Source organism: Bos indicus, chromosome 9 (assembly GCF_029378745.1).
Source record: "Bos indicus isolate NIAB-ARS_2022 breed Sahiwal x Tharparkar chromosome 9, NIAB-ARS_B.indTharparkar_mat_pri_1.0, whole genome shotgun sequence".
Classification (NCBI taxonomy): Eukaryota; Metazoa; Chordata; class Mammalia; order Artiodactyla; family Bovidae; genus Bos; species Bos indicus.
The window spans coordinates 12,328,728-12,345,457 of record NC_091768.1 but is presented as its reverse complement, the minus strand read 5'-3'; the positions used below and the strand labels follow the sequence as shown (position 1 = coordinate 12,345,457).

At 42.9% G+C, this 16,730-nt stretch overlaps 1 protein-coding gene across 3 annotated transcripts in view; it reads right to left on the bottom strand.

The window, feature by feature from the left end:
• Positions 1 to 16,730, bottom strand: part of KCNQ5 (potassium voltage-gated channel subfamily Q member 5) — a 623,294-nt gene that overhangs the window by 444,737 nt on the left and 161,827 nt on the right. The window lies entirely within an intron of this gene.

Sequence of the window (16,730 nt, the reverse complement as noted above, 5' to 3'; positions counted from 1 at the left end):
GCGCACAGGCTTAGTTGCTTCGAGGCATGTAGGATCTTCCTGGACCAGGAATCTAACGCAAGTCTCCTGCATTGGCAAGCAGATTGCCATTGGCAAGCAGATGGCTCTTTACCACTGAGCCATCACGGAAGCCCTATTTTTTAAATTAACTTTTACTGGTGTATAGTTGCTTTACAATGTTGTGTTAGTTTTTATTGTACAGTAAAATGAGTCAGCCATATATATATATATATATATATATCTCCCTCTTTTTCGGACTTCTTCCCACTCAGGTCACCATGGACCATAGAGTCTGTTGTGCTACACATATGCACTGTTGATATTACATATGTGTGCATCATCCCTCAGTCATATCTGACTCTTTGCAACCCCTTGGACTGTAGCCTGCCAGGCCTCTCTGCCCACAGAATTTTCCAGGCAAGAATACTGGAGTGGGCGGCCATTTCCTACTCCACGGGATCTTCCCAGTCCAGGGATGAAACCCGAATCTCTTTATGTCCCCTGCATTGGCAGGCAGATTCTTTACCACTGTATAATACAGATAACTAATGAGAAGCACTTAAGAAGATGGAAAAATAAAGTAGAGAGTATAGAGCAGTTGGTCAGTGGCCTCTGATCACCATCCTCTTTTCTAGCTGACGTGTTGCTCTCTACCTGGTGGCCTTAGACTCATAATTTCTGCTTCACTTTGCACAGCCAGTCACTCAGATACAGTGCAGCTTCAGTCCCAGATGATCACAATACATGGGAATACTTTGCTTCCTAGTACCATTATGTCTACAACACAATGTACATACCTTAATTTAAAACTATTTTATTGGTAAAAAAACTGCTAACCATTGTCTAAGGTTTCAGCCAGTCATGGTAGTAACACCAAAGGTCACTGATCACAAACAACAAGGTCCTGCCGTCTAGAACAGAGGACAATATGTAATATCTTGTAATAAACTGGAACAGAAAAGAATGTGAAAAAGGACATGTATGTATATGTATGCATGTGCGTGCTCAGTTGCTGAATTGTGTTCGACTCTTTGCAACCCCATGGATTGTAGCCTGCCAGGCTCCTCTGTCCATGGAATTTCCCAGGCAAGAATACTGGAGTGGAATGTCATTTCCTACTCAAGGGGACCTTCCTGACTCAGGGATCGAACCTGCATCTCTTATGTCTCCTGCATTAGCAAGCAGATTCTTTACCACTAGCACCACCTGTGAAGTCCATATACGTGTGTGTGTGTCTGTGTGTGTGTGTGTGTGTGTGTGTGTGTGTGTATATATCCTTTTTCTGTACACCAGAAATTCAGAAATTAACACATTATAAATCAACTATACTTCAATAAAAGGTCGCTGATCATAAATCACTATAACAAATGTGATAATAATGAGAAAGTTTGAAATACTGTGAGAATTATCAAACTGTGACACAGAGATTCAAAGAGAGCCAGTGCTGTTGGGAAAGTCGTGCTAACAGAGCAAGGTTTGGAAACTTTACAAATTTCACTTTGTAAAATATGCAATAAAATGAAGTGCAGTAAAACGAGATCTGCCTGAATTATTTTCCTTGAACTGTTTGCTAGTTTGGCCTTGACCCACTGCGGTTGATTCTAAATCTATAACCATCTGTTTCTCTCAGTGCTGCTCTCTACCCTAGAGGCTGGAAAACTAAGTCCCCAAGCTCTTGGTCTCCCTGAAGGTAATGATTTCCATGTAACTCCGTTCTAGCCAAAGGCATGTGGGCAGCAATCCCTGGAGAAGGATCTCTCCCCATGAAAAGGCCAAACCTTGTTAGGAACCCCGTGGGCCCCTTGCCACTTGACTGGAATGCAGCTGTGAGGCTGGAGGTGAAGCAGCCATTTTGTGACCATGAGAAGACAAATATGAGGATGAAAGACTGAGGACGGTGGAGTAAATAGAGCTCAGTCTTTAAGGACATTATGGAGGCTTGATTTCCTTCAGGTTTCTTGTTTCAGAAAAATAAATCCTGAACCTGATAGGCCACTGTTAGTCCAATTTCTATTGCCTTCAGCTATAATAATCTTTACTAATACAGAATGATTATTTATAGCAATATCATAATAAAAGTTTTTTTTTTTTTTTTGCTTTCTGGAAATCCCTCAGTGACCTAGCCTCTCTCACATTTTTGCATTTTCCACCCTGTTGCCTTTCTCCTCTGCCCTCTCCCCAACTCTCCTCCCCATCACATCCTGCCTCACCAGATTCAGAACTCCAAGGAAATGCAGCATAAAAGAGAAACAAAGCACTCAACTGGAACACATGCAGCTAAGAGGCCCCAGCATCCACTGCTCCCCTTCCCCCTCCCCAAGCAAAGGGTCCATCTGAACCCTTGAGCGTCAGGGCCTTGGAGGTAGGGTGAACTTGCCACCAGTAAGTGGCAAGGGGAGCGGGTGGTGGCGGTCCCCCAGGCTAGCATGCTGGTCTTAGTTCCCCATGTGCTGAGCCCTCGGGCACCATAGGACATACTTCAGCATATCCCGATTGTTCACAGTGACACAGGCTTTTGTGTTCTGTGGTGAACCTGCACACACCCTGCCAGCCCAGCACAGCCTCCAGGCTCTAGTTAGAAAAGCATTTCTTCCCACAGATAAGAAAAAGGAGCCTGCCATCCAAAAACAGCCTCAACAAAGGAAAATTGAAAAGACGCCCAGACAACAGCACAGGGACATATGAACTCAAAGGAAAATGTCTCTTCCCCCTGAGCTGTTTATTCAGGACTTTCTAACGTAACCAGGTGACATGGCTAATGTTGATGCAGCTAAGGTCTCCACTTTCCCTGCAACACGGTGGTATCTACTTTCTTTCCCCAATTTCTTCACATGGCAACACATACCCTGGATGTTTGGGGTGAAATAAGCCTCTCTTGTTTTCTATAAAAGGCCATATGAGATCAGATGTAGCGGGAACATGCAAAGGCTCATGCCCTACCTGGGTACCTTTACCCGAAACTTTACCTGAAAGTGTTTTGCACATTTGAGGTCAGTTATCTTATTACAAAATCCAAATTTTCCCCCCAGCCTGATATTTCATCGCAGACCACTCCTGTACTCCTGTACACAAAGTGTACACATACACACAGAATTTCCAAGTGAGTAAAATTTTTGTCATAAACCCCAGAAAGGGTACCTGGAATCCAGCCTTTCTGAGAGTCTAATTTACTTGCACATTTTCTAGGCCAGTGTTAGAAATGGTCAGCTTCTGTTTACCCCCTACCTCTCTACATGGCGGCCCAAAGGACTTCACTTGAGGATGTGCGTGCTGTCCCTGACTCACGGCTGCCTTTTTCTCTACAGAGCTTGAAGCCATCTTTCCCAGCGTGACCTGGGATTCTGTTCAGGTTACCAGTGGAGGCCCTGCTTCTACTCCGTCTCCATTGACTGGACACTGAGGTTTCTTTCTCTCCATCCTCCGCCTTGTGGTTCTGGGAAGCCTGCCCAGCATCAAGGACTCCGTCAGCGAGCACACCCTTGAGCGGCACCAGACCCAATGCTTGAAATCACAGAGGATGTACCGAGTAAGATAGGTCAGAGTCTATAAGTCCAGACAGACAGACGATAGACCAATGAATCTAAGAACCAACAAAAAAACTCAGGGGTGTGTTATAATCGACTAACTGGAGTTCCCCAAGGAGGGGATCTGAAGCTTGAGAAGAACCTCATCTCTGACCTTAGGATCTGTGGTCTGTCTTGTAACGTTTTTAATTCATCAAACAACAACTATGCAAACCTTGCAGGAATGGATCTGAACAGGGAAGCGGTGCCTGCTTTGTTACTGTGTTTTTGGTTTCTGGAGAACAGGACAGTTCTTTACCCTCATGCACATGCTGCGTGCTAAGTCACTTCAGTCCTGTCTGACTCTTTGCGACCCCATGGACTGCAGCCCACCAGGCTCCTCTGTCCATGGAACTCTCCAGGCAAGAATACTGGCCTTGGGTTGCCCTGCCCTCCTCCAAGGGATCTTTCCAATGTAGAGGATCAAACCCGTGTCTCCCGCACCTCCTGCATTGGCAGGTTCTTTACCACCAGCACCATCTGGGAAGCCCATTTACCTCCATATGCACAGGTAACACATGATACTCTGGCTCATTGGAAAAGCTGAAATGAACAGCACCATCTGGAGTCAGGGTAGCAGGTGCAGAGAAGGGGAAACACTCTGAGCACAGGTGCTTGATCCACCATGTCTCTCTCTTTACGACATCAGGCTGCACGTCCAGCTCTTGCAGGAGAGGGGTGTGTGTGTGGGTGTGGGTGTGTGCACACACATGCAGGTGTCTCTGTGACTGATGAATCCGAGCAGGCAGCCCCAGAAAACCTCTAGTACATTTACATCCAGCTTTTCTCTGTGAAAAATGAATGGTAAACAGAACCAAGCCCGGAGCATCGGCGAAACCGGTAACCAATATAAATTATGGGTCAACAAGAAACTGGTTTGCCGAGGAAAGGATAAATGATGCAGAGTTAAAGTCCATGCTACTCTACTGGTAGAATTTAAGACAATTTTAACTCCTTCTGTTATGTAGGAGTGATGTCTTGATTTTCTCTGGCCAGCTCTGAGATTCTGCGTTTGTCCATTGTGGAAACCCAGTCTCTCCAATACAACATGAAGAAGCCCACTTTGTACTCGGTTGCTCACGTTGCTTATTACGAGCTTCACAAACAGCTCTGATATTTCCAGTCTTGAACAGGAACAGGCTCCGTCAACACCTGGGTCAGGGCAAAAGTTAAGTCTGAAGCAGACGCGAGCAGCTTCATACCCTTTTGCAAGCACAGAAGTTAGTGTCGTGGTCATAAAGTAAATCTTAACTTCACATTGTTGCAGCCTAGGTTAAAGAATTCTGTTTTTAGAATCCAAAACATTTAAGGTGTGACAAGAAGATGAAGGTGGAAGCAAGATTCATCCCAGGGAATCCAAATAGGGTTGTCTGCTGGGTGTTCATGCATGCTCAGACACTTCAGTCCTGTCTGACTCTTTTTGATTCTATGGACTTTAGCCCTTCAGGGTCCTCTGTCCATGGGATTATCCAGGCAAGAATACTGGAGTGGCTTGCCATGCCCTCCTACAGAGGATATTCTTGACCCAGGGATCCAACTTGAGTCTCTTGCTTTGCAGGTGGGTTCTTTACTACTGAGCCATGGGAGAAGTCCAGTCTACTGGGCAAGTGGTGGCAAATATAATGAAGGTGTCCTCAGGAGAGCATCGGTCATTAAGGGTTTGTTCTTCAGAAACCATTCCCTTATTTTGACACCAGATATAGATATAGATATAGATATAGATAACCTTAAGTGGAAATTTCTGTAAAGAAAGATGTATTAGTTTCCTAGGGCTGCTGTAACACATTACCACTAATGTTTGGGTTTAATACAACAGAAATTTGAATTCTTCCGGTCTGAAGTTTGAGAAGAGGGCCCAACAGTCATTAGTCCTTCTGAAGGCTCTAGGGCTGAAGTCTTTCTTGCCTCTTCCTGGCTTTTGCTGGGTCTGGCAGTCCTTGGCCATCCCTGGCTTCAAGTCACGTTATGCCAAGTTATCTCCATCCTAACATTCTTCTCCATGCATCCTCTTCTCTCCTTACAAGGACACTGGTTCCTGGAGTTATGGCCACCCTACTCCAGAAAGACTTCATCTTAGCAACTAATTAGGACTTCTCTGGTGGCTCACATGGTAAAGTGTCTGCCTATAATGCGGGAAACCTGGGTTCAATCCCTGGGTTGGGAAGATCCTTTGGAGAAGGAATTGGCAACCCACCTGAGTACTCTTGCCTGGAAAATCTCATGGATGGAGGAGCGTGGTAGCTTACAGTCCATGGGGTCGCAGGGAGTCAGACACGACTGAGCGACTTCCCTTAGCAACTAATTACATCTGCCAAGACACTGACCTGGTTCAAAATCCGATCCCATTCTGAGGTTCTGAAGAGATGTGAAATTTGAGGGGGACTCTAGACAACTCACTACAGGTATCATGAGATCCATGTTTAGATACAAACAGCAAAACTATGAAAAAATAAGGAAAGCGTGGCCCAGACCTCAGACCCTGGGCCAGTCCTCGCTTCCCTGCTGTTGGCATGGTCCTGAGTGTCTGCTTTCCCTGCCCCTGCCAGCCTGCCTGTGTCCAAGTCTTCCTCTGCCACATTTCAGCTTTGAGACCTTGGTGAGTTACTTAACCCAGCAGTGCCTTGGTTTCCTCACACGTGACATGAGATTAACTGTAATCACTTTATCGTCATGGAATCTGTGTCAATCACCCACAGAGTACATGACCCAGAGTAACTGACAGCTCACCGCTTTGATAATTATCAGGCTCCCTGTTGTATTAGTAGACACAGTCCATCTTGCCTGTTACCAGCACGGTCATGTTTCTAAAACTGAAATCTGATGTCCTTTTCTGTTAGACCTTACATGTTCTCCAGCTGATGCCAAGCTAGAGGAAGTTCTCAGCAGACACTACATCTGTGATATCTAATTCCACATCTCACCCCACCCCCACCCCACACTCAACTGTCCCCCAGCAGCCCAGGGGCACTGAGCAAGGATGAGCCCTTTCCTCATGCCTCTTTGCCTCAACACCAACAGCCCCCGAATGTGGCATATCTACCTGGTGACCACCGACCTGTGTGTTTCTGATGTCAGCCCAGGAGGAAGACATTTCCTGGAAGTAGCCAAGGGCCCCTGGTTCCCACTAAGCCCACAGTCTCTTACATTCACTCGAGATTATTTATTGATACAACTTCATTTTTTCCATAAGATTTCCTATGGGTTTTAATTTATCTTCCATGCCCAACTGGTTCCTTTTCCTGCCTGCTTTTTTCCTGTTCCATTTCTATCTGCTTTCACCTAACATTTCTTGCTATTTTTAAACAATTTATTTTATTGAAGTATAATGGATTTACAATGTTGTGTTCATTTTTGCTGTAAGGCAGAGCGATTCAGATACAAGCTTTCATATTCCTTTCCATAAAAATGTTCTATCATAGGATGTCGAATACGGTTACCTGTGCTGTATAGTAGGACCTTGCTGCTTATCTGTCCTATAGTAATAATTTGTATCCGCTAATCCCAAACTTCAATACAGCCCTCCCCTAAACTCCTTCTTCCTGGGCAACCACAAGTCTGTTCTCTAAGTCTTTGAGTCTGTTTCTGTTTTGTAAATAAGTTCATTTGTGTCATTTCTTTCTAGATTCTGCATATAAGTGAAATCATTTGATATTTCTCTTTCTGTGTCCGATTTATTTCACTCGGTATGACAATCTCTAGATCCATCCATGTTGCTGCAAATGGCATTATTTCAATCTTTTTATGGCTGAGTAATATTCCACAGTATATATGTACCACATCTTCTGTATCCACTCATCTGCTGCTGAACATATAGGTTGTTTACATTTGACATAACTTCTTTTGTGGATGAAAAGTTCCCTGAGGAAAGGCAAAAATGTCATATTGTCACTCTGACTCCCTGGAGGAAATCGAGCATTTGGTGAACAGCATATGTTTGATGTTGGTGCTCTGCCTTTTTACCAGGTGTACAACCTTGGAGAAGTTTCTTAGTTTGCAAATTAGGGTAATAAACATATTCATCTAGTGGGGCTTAGGTAATGTTTGCAAATGCATAAAGCTGATAATTTATTAAGGGATACATAATAAATGCCTTTAATATCCTATCGAAGCAAAGTGAAAGTCACTCAGTCATGTCTAACTCTTTGCAACCCCATCAACTATACAGTCCATGGAATTCTCCAGGACAGAATACTGGAGTGGGCAGCCTTTCCCTTCTCCAGGGGATCTTCCCATCCTAGGGATTGAACCCAGGTCTCCTGCAAAGCAGGCAGATTCTTTACCAGCTGAGCCACAAAATCCTGTTACCTGAGTATAATTGGAAAAAAACATCATACAAGTTTGGAGATCTTTGCATCAACCATTGAGTCTCCCATTTTAACGGGCTCAATTTAATCTTTTCTACTTTTATGCTCATTATTTGCCTTGCCTGCACACCTTTATCCAAACTCTCATTGCTCTCCCAGGACTCTACTTAACTTCGTTCTCAGATGATGACCCTACCACCTACTAGAAAAGTTATATACTAATAAACAAGTGAATAAAAAGTCTGAAACAAGATCTTCATCTCCCTACTTCCCCACCACCCTTTCTGGGACACACACACACACACACATACACTGAAACACATATATAAATATATTCATTCTCCCTCCTTTCTCCCCTTCCCCTTCCTCCATTCCTGCCCTCCAGAGAAGGATATATTCCTTTATGGCTGGGTGGCAGCCCCTCTGGCTGAGTGCCCCTCGTATCTGGTCTCTCTTTCCCCCTCCAAGGTTCTGCATTATCACAGCCTACCTCTTAGACACCTTCCCTTCTGGAGGGTGTCTTGCTAGTAGTGTAGCCTATAAATATACTCCCCTTCATGAATCACAGCCTTGTCATGCCAAAGGAGCTTGCATAACTCAACAAAGCTATAAGTCATGCCATGAAGGGCCACACAAGAAGATGGGTCATAGTGAAATGTTCTGAAAAAAATGTAGTCCACTGGAGGAGGAAAGGGCAACCCACTCTAGTATGATTGCCTGGAGAACCCCAGGAACAGTATGAAAAGGCAAAAAGATATGACACTGGAAGATAAGCCTCCTGAGTCAGAAGATGTGCAATAAGCTACTGGGGAAGAGTGGAGGGAAATTACTAATAACTCCAGAAAGAACAGAGCAGCTGGGCCAAAGCAGAAATGACACTCAGTGTGGTTATGTCTGGTGGTACAAGTAAAGTCTGATGCTGTAAAGAAAAATATTGCATAGGAATCTGGAATGTCCATGAATCAAGGTAAATTAGATATGGTCAAGCAGGAGATGGCAAGCTTGTAATGGACATCTCAGGAATCAGTGAACAAAAATGGGAGATTACCATTATATATACTACCAAGGGCAAGAATCCCTTAGAAAAAATGGAGTAGCCCTCATAGTCAACAAAAGAGTCTAAGATGCAATGCTTGCCTATAACTTCAAAAATGACAGAATGATATCACTTTGTTTCCAAGGCAAATCATTCAACATCATAGTAATCCAAGTCTATGCCCCAAGCACTGATGCCAAAGAAGTTGAAGTTGACTTGTTCTATGAAGGCATAAAAGAAACCTTCTAGAATTAGCACCACACACAAAAAAGGTCCTTTTCGTAATAGAGGATTGGAAGGCAAAAGTAGGAACTCAAGAGATATTTGGAATAACAGGCAAGTATGATGTTGGAGTACAAAATGAAGCAAGGCAAAGGCTGACAATTTTGTTTAGAGAACACACTGGTCAAAGCAAACACCCTTTTTCAACAACACATGAAATGATTCTACACATGGACATCACCAGATGGTCAATACCAAAATCAGATTGATTTTGTGCTTTGCTGCTGAAGATGGAGAAGCTCTATATAGTCAGCAAAAACAAGACCTAGAGGTGACTATGGCTCACATCATGAGGTCCTTATTGCAAAATTCAGGCTTAAATTAAAGAAAGTAGAGAAAATCACTAGGTCATTCAGGTATGGACTCAATAAAATACTTTATGATTATACAGTGGAGGTGATGAATAGATTTAAGGGATTAGAGCTGGTGGACAGAGTGCCTGAAGATCTATGGATGGGGGATCACAATATTGTACAGGAGGTGGTGACTAAAACCACCCCAAAGAAAAACAGATGTAAGAAGGAAAAGTGGCTGTCTGAGGTGGCTTTACAAATAGCTGAGGGAAGAAGAGAAGCAAAAAGTAAGGGAGAAAGTGAAAGATATGCCCAACTAAATGCAGAGTTCCAGAGAACAACAAGGAGAGATAAAAAGACCTTCTTAAATTAACAATGCAAAGAAATAAAGGAAAGCAACAGAATGGGAAGGAGTAGAGATCTCTTCAAGAAAATCGGTGCTATCAAGGAAACATTTCATGCAAGGATGGACATGATAAAGGACAGAAATTGTAAGGATCCAAAAGAAGCAGAAGAGATTAAGAAGAACTGCCTAGAACACAGAGAAGAACTATACAAAAAAGGTCTTAATGACCCAGTTAACCATGATGGTGTGGTCACTCACTTAGAGCTGGACATCCTGGAATGTGAAGTCCAGTAGGCCTTAGGAAGAACTACCATGAACAAAGCTAAGGGAGGTGACATAACTCCAGATGAGCTATTTAAAATCCTAAAAGTTGATGCTGTTAAAGTGCTGCACTCAATATGTCAGAAAATTTGGAAAACTCAGCTGTGGCTACAGGACTGGAAAAGGTTAGTTTTCAATATAACCCAAAGAAAAGCAATGCCAAATAATGTTCATACTATAATACAATTGGGCTTGATTCACACACTAGCAAGATTATGCTCAAAATCCTTCAAGCTAGGCTTCAGTAGTATGTGAACTAAGGACTTCCAGATGTACAAGCTGGATTTAGAAAAGGCAGAGGAATCAGAGGTCAAATTGCCAACATACACTGGTTTATAGGAAAGTAAAGGAATCCTAGGAAAACATCTATTTCTGCTTCATTGACTACGCTAAAACCTTTAACTGTGTGGATCACAACAAACTGTGGAAAATTCCTAAAAAGGTGGGAATACTAGATCATCTTATCTAGTATAGAAAAAGGGTGTTTCTCATCTCTTCTGAGAAACTTGTATCCAGGTCAAGAAGCAACAGTTAGAACTGGGCATGGAACAACAGACTGGTTCCAAATTGGGAAAGGAGTATGAGAAGTCTATACTATAACCCTGCTTCTTTAACTTCTGTGCAGAGTACATCATGCAAAATGCTGGGTTGGATGAATCACAAGCTGGAATCAAGATTGCAGGGAAAAATATCAACAACCTCAGTTATGCAGATGGTATCACTTTAATGGCAGAAAATAAAGAGGAACTAAAGAGAGGAGCCTGGTAGGCTGTAGTCCATGGAGTCGCTAAGAGTCAGCACGACTGAGCAACTTCACTTTCACTTTTCACTTTCATACATTGGAGAAGGAAATGGCAACCCACACCAGTATTCTTGCCTGGAAAATCCCAGGGACAGAGGAGCCTAGTGGGCTGCCGTCTATGGGGTCGCACAGAGTGGGACACGACTGAAGCGACTTAGCAGCAGCAGCAAAGAGTCTCTTGTTGAGAGTGAAAGAGGAGAGTGAAAAGGCTGACTTGAAACTCAACACTAAAATAACTAAGATCATGTACGAGATGCATGAAGCAGGGAACCCAAAGCCAGTGCTCTGGGACAACCCAGAGGGATAGGGTGGGGAGAAAGGTGGGAGAGGATTACAGGATGCGGAGGGGATACCTGTATACCTGTGGCAGCTTCACGTTGATGTATGGCAAAAACCATCACAATGTTATAATTATCCTCCAATTAAAATAAATACATTAATTAAATAAACTAAGATTATGGCATCCCGTCCTATCACTTCATTGCAAATAGAAGGGAAAAAGTGGAAGCAGTGACAGATTTTTATTTTCCTAGGTTCCAAAATCACTATGGACAGTGACTGCAGTCATGAAATTAAAAGACACTTGCTCCTTGGAAGAAAAGCTATGAAAAACCTAGACAGAGTATTAAAAAGCAAAGACATCACTTTGCTGACAAAGGTTCATATAGTCAAAGCCATGGTCTGTCCAGTAGTCATGTATGGATGTGAGACTTGGACCACAAAGTATGTTGAGTGCTGAAGAATTGATTCTTTTGAATCGTGGTGCTAGAGAAAACTCTTGGAGAGTCCCTTGGACTGCAAGGAGATCAAATCAGTCAATCCTAAAGGAAATCAACCCTGAATATTCATTGGAAAGACTGATGTGGAAGCCGAAACTTCAATACTTTGGCTACCTGATGAAAAGAGCCAACTCATTGGAAAAGATCCTGATGCTGGGAAAGACTGAAGGCAGGAGGAGAAGCAGGTGGACAGAGGATGAGATGGTTGGATGGCATCACTGACTCAATGGACATGCATTTGAGCAAACTCAGGCAGATAGTTGAGGACAGAGGTGCCTGGCACGCTGCAGCCCACAAGGCTGCAAAGAGTTGAACATGACTTAGCAACTGAGCAACAATGTACTAAACAGCTCATTCCAAATAAAACAGTCTTCCTTGGGTCCGCCTCTGGAAGTTTTCTTGCCTTTCTCTTTTTCTCATCCAATCTTTCCCAAAACAATCCAGAAAACCAGTCCTTTGTTTTCATCACCCATTTCACTGAAATCAAGGACAATCACTCAGCTGAAACCACCCTCACTAAAGTCACCCATATCCTTGATGTTGCTAGATTCAATGAATATCCTAGGGCACTACTGTCAGTGGCTCTTAAATTCAAAGCTATTGATCATGCTTTCTAAAGCCATCAAACTTCTGTGCTCTGGGATACGATTTTCATCTAGTTTTCCCAGTAGATTTTTTACCATTTCATTGAAACTTCTATTGGAGACTTTTTAGTTGTTGTTCTAAGCACTGTGACCTAGAGACTGGCCTCCTTATCTTTCCACTATTCTTCTCCATGAGAAATGGCATCATTTCATGACTACTTTCTCAGCATCAAGTATGCCTTTCATATGGGTAGTTCTTCCCCGAATCTGAGAGTTGATTATCCTACTGTCTTTTGAATTTCTCTAACTGAATGCTCAAAGGCATTTTAAATTTTGCTTGTTTAAAGCTAAACTCTGTCTTTATTCCTGTTCCTCTCCCCACATTCTCTGTCTTACAGGCAGGTCATTCATCTAGTCACCACAGCCTAATGTGAGATACCTCAGGGCAGGGGTTCAAGGCAGTGCCTCTTTTAGGGTACACAGACTTTAGGGTAGGCTCTCTGGAACTTTTGGAATGAGGACAAAAGCTTTAGAAGCAAATCCTTTTGACTCTGCAGAGAATCACCTTGAAGTTTTCTCTCGATTCTGTGGATACAGGGTAAGAAGGCCCCTCTTTTCCTAGGATGAGTTTTATTGTTGTTGCTTGTTTTCTTTAAAATGTCTGTCAAACTGCCTCACTTGCTGATCTTCAGAGCTGTTTCCTGGGTGGAGGTGGACACAGTGGGTTCACAGAGCCAAGGGATTTTCCATGCTTCCTGGCATCTTCCGAAGACCTACGCTATGATGAGTTACATCCAGCACCCTCATGCACCCTCCCCACTCACCCCGCCCAGCTAATCAATCTTCAATCCTTTTCTTTCTCTAAAATTTCTTTTTTTGTGTGGTTTACTTTTTAAAGCTTTTTGTTTTACATTGGAGCCTAGTTGATTAACAATGTTAGTGTGATAATTTCAGGTGTACGGCAAAGTGATTCAGTTACACATATTCATGCATCTATTCTTTTCCAATTTCTTTTCCCTTTTAGGCTGTTACATAACATCGGGCAGAGTTCTCTGTGCTAAACAGTGGGCCCCTGTTGGCCATCCATTTTACACATATCAGTGTGTTCATGTCTTGAACATGCCTCCTTTTCTTCACACTGACATCTTCCTAAACTGGCTCTTGGCAGTCACCACTCCTACAGAACTTCCCAGGTTCTTAGTAACTAATATCGTCCTGAACTCCATTCTCCACAAAGCCATCCAAGTGATCTCGAATTAAACACTGGTCAATAAATTTCCACATCTTGTAGGATAAATACTGTGCTCATTAACTGGCACAAACCCTCCCCTGCCCTCAAATTCGTAGCTTGCCCCTGCTTCTTGCCTGCACTAGTCATTAACAGCAGGAGGTGCCGCCTCCCATGTGACAGATTACTCACCTCTTCCCCCTCTAGCTGGCATAATCAGTTTTGCTCTGAGTACCTGTCCCCTGCCTCTTCACCTGTCTAATCTTGCCCACTGACCCAAGGCTCATGTGATGACCCGATGTGGCAGGCGCCTGCTCCTCCACAGTCATGGCATCTGTGCTCCTGTTTACTGCTCGCTGCCACGCTGAACCTGGTTCATCATCCCCACCCCTGTTCATCCTCCTGGGGTGACACTCTTACTCATTTTTCTATCTGTAGCAGCTGTCAGAGCTCTTAAAACATAAAAAAATACTCAGTAAATACTTGTCCAACTGAACAAGTGAATTCCAGCTCTCCTGCCAATTTATGATGACCCAGGGCAAGTCCAAACTCTTTGGCACTCTGTTATTTCATGTAACGTGAAGGAGTTGAACTAATCTTTTAAATGTCCCTTTAAGCTCCAATGTTCTATGATGCTTCTATTATATTTGCTGAAAGAGTGTATTGGAGTGAAAACTTATTTTTAATAATCTGTAATTACTAACAAAAACACTCATTTCATCATTCTGTTCTTCTGCACGAAGTTTAACATTTAAAGAGTTTAACTTAAAATATCTCTGAGTGAGTTATAGCACATAAAATCCCCACCTTCGTGGGCTGAAGTAAACAAAAGTAATTCACATTCATAAGGTTTAATCACTAGAAATGCATTCAGACTTGTAAAGAAGGCAATTTGGTACTCGGTTGTATTAGTCTTTGTTGCCTACTTTTGTACTTCCTTATTGTTAATAACTTGATTCCTCAGATTATGCTTCCAAATTTAGGACCCAATGCTTCTTTTCAAGTAAAGTTTTATTTTGTAATAATGTTTTTATTTTTTAAATTGAAGTATAAATGCTTTACAATTTTGTGTTAATCTCTAGTGTAGAGCAAAGTGATTCAGTTATACAGACTATATATCTATATATAGATATATGTATATATATATAGTGCTGAAGCTGAAGCTCCAATATTTTGGCCACCTGATGCAAAGAACCAACTCATTGGAAAAGACCCTGATGCTGGGAAAGACTGGGGGCAAGATAAGAAGTGGGTAACAGAGGATGAGATGGTTGGATGGCATTGCTGACTCAATGGACATGAGTTTGAGCAAACTCAGGGAGATAATGAAGGACATGGAAGCCTGGTGTGCTGCAGTTCATGGAGTTGCAAAGAGTTGGACAAGACTTAGCAACTGAACAACAACAAGTTCTTTTTCAGATTCTTTTCTGCTATGGTTTATCACAGGATACTGAATATAGTTCCCTGTGCTATACAGTAGGACCTCGTTGTTTATCAATTTTCTATATATAATAATTTGCATCTGCTAACCCCAAACTCCCAGTCCATCTTTCCCCCAATCCCTCCACCATAGCAGCCACAGATCTGTTCTCTATGTCTGTGATTCCATTTCTGCTTCTTAAATATGTTCATTTGTGTCCTAGTTTAAACCTCATATATGGCATTTGTCTTTCTCCTTCTGACTGACTTCACTTAGTATGATAATCTATAGGTCTCTCCATGTTGCTAAAAATGGCATTATTTCATTTTTTTATGGCTGAGTAATATTCTAGTGTATATTTGTACTACATCTTCTTTATCCATTCATCTACGGATGGACATTTAGGTTGTTCTCATGTCATAATTTCAGATTTACAGAAAAGTTGGAAAGATAGTGTATAGAGTTCAGGTTTCCTTATTTTTAATATCTTATAGTAGTAGAGTATGTTTACCATAATTAATGAGCCAATATTGATATACTCTTGGAGAAGGAAATGGCAACCCACTCCAGTACTCTTGCCTGGAAAATCCCATGGACGGAGGAGCATGGTAGGTTGCAGTCCATTGGGTCGCAAAGAATCAGACACGACTGAGCAACTTCACTTTTAGTTTATTGATACACTCTAGTTGCTAAAACCTCATGCTAACAGTTGACTCATTGGAAAAGTTTCTGATGCTGGGAGGGATTGGGGGCAGGAGGAGAAGGGGATGACAGAGGATGAGATGGCTGGATGGCATCACTGACTCCATGGACGTGAGTCTGAGTGAACTCCTGGAGTTGGTGATGGACAGGGAGGCCTGGTGTGCTGCGATTCATGGGGTTGCAAAGAGTCGGACACGACTGAGCGACTGAACTGAACTGAATTAATTGCAGCCTATCCTTTATTTAGATTTTCTTAATTTTTACCTAATATCCTTCTTCTCATCCAGGATATCATCTGTGACATTTAGGTATTACATTTCCTCAGGCCCTTCTTGGCTCTGAGAGTTTCTCAGACTTCCCTTGTGTTTGAAGAAGTCCTGGTTAGCTATTTTGTGAAACGACCCTCAGTTGGAGGTTGTCTGATATTTTATTCATGAATAGAGTGGAGTTACAGGCTTTTGAAGGGGGACCACGGAGGTAAAGCATCATTGTCATCACTCCATGTTAAGAGGACACACTATCAAGATGACTCATAAGTGATTCAGGGATGATGTTGTCCTTAATCACCTGCTAAGGCAGGATCTGTCAGGCCTCCACACTGTGAGCTTACTCTTTTCCCTCCTTTCCACGCTGCACTCTTTGGAAGGAAGCCGCTGTGCTCAGCCTACCCTTGGGGCCTCGGGGAGAGGGAGGCTTTGGTGGCCCACCTCTTCCAGGGTGGAGTGTCTACACAAATGATTTGAATTCTTCCACAGGGGAGATAGGCCTCCCCTCTGATCTATTAATTTATTCAACATTTATTCTTATTAGCATGAACTTATAGACTGTGGGCTATTTTGGACCATCAAGCTTACATTAAACACTGATGGAAGTAAAAGGAAAAGAAAGTAAACAGGAAGCAGGAAAGGAGACAGGGAGCCAAGGGGCACCGCCTCCATTATCCTTAGACTAATGCAAAGCTTTGCAGCTGAGTCGTCTGTACAGTAACCCCCACTGCAGCGCAGCACACCCACACGCGCACCACAACTAACCCGGCAGCTGGAGGAACCTTTGACACCGCTTAGGTTCAA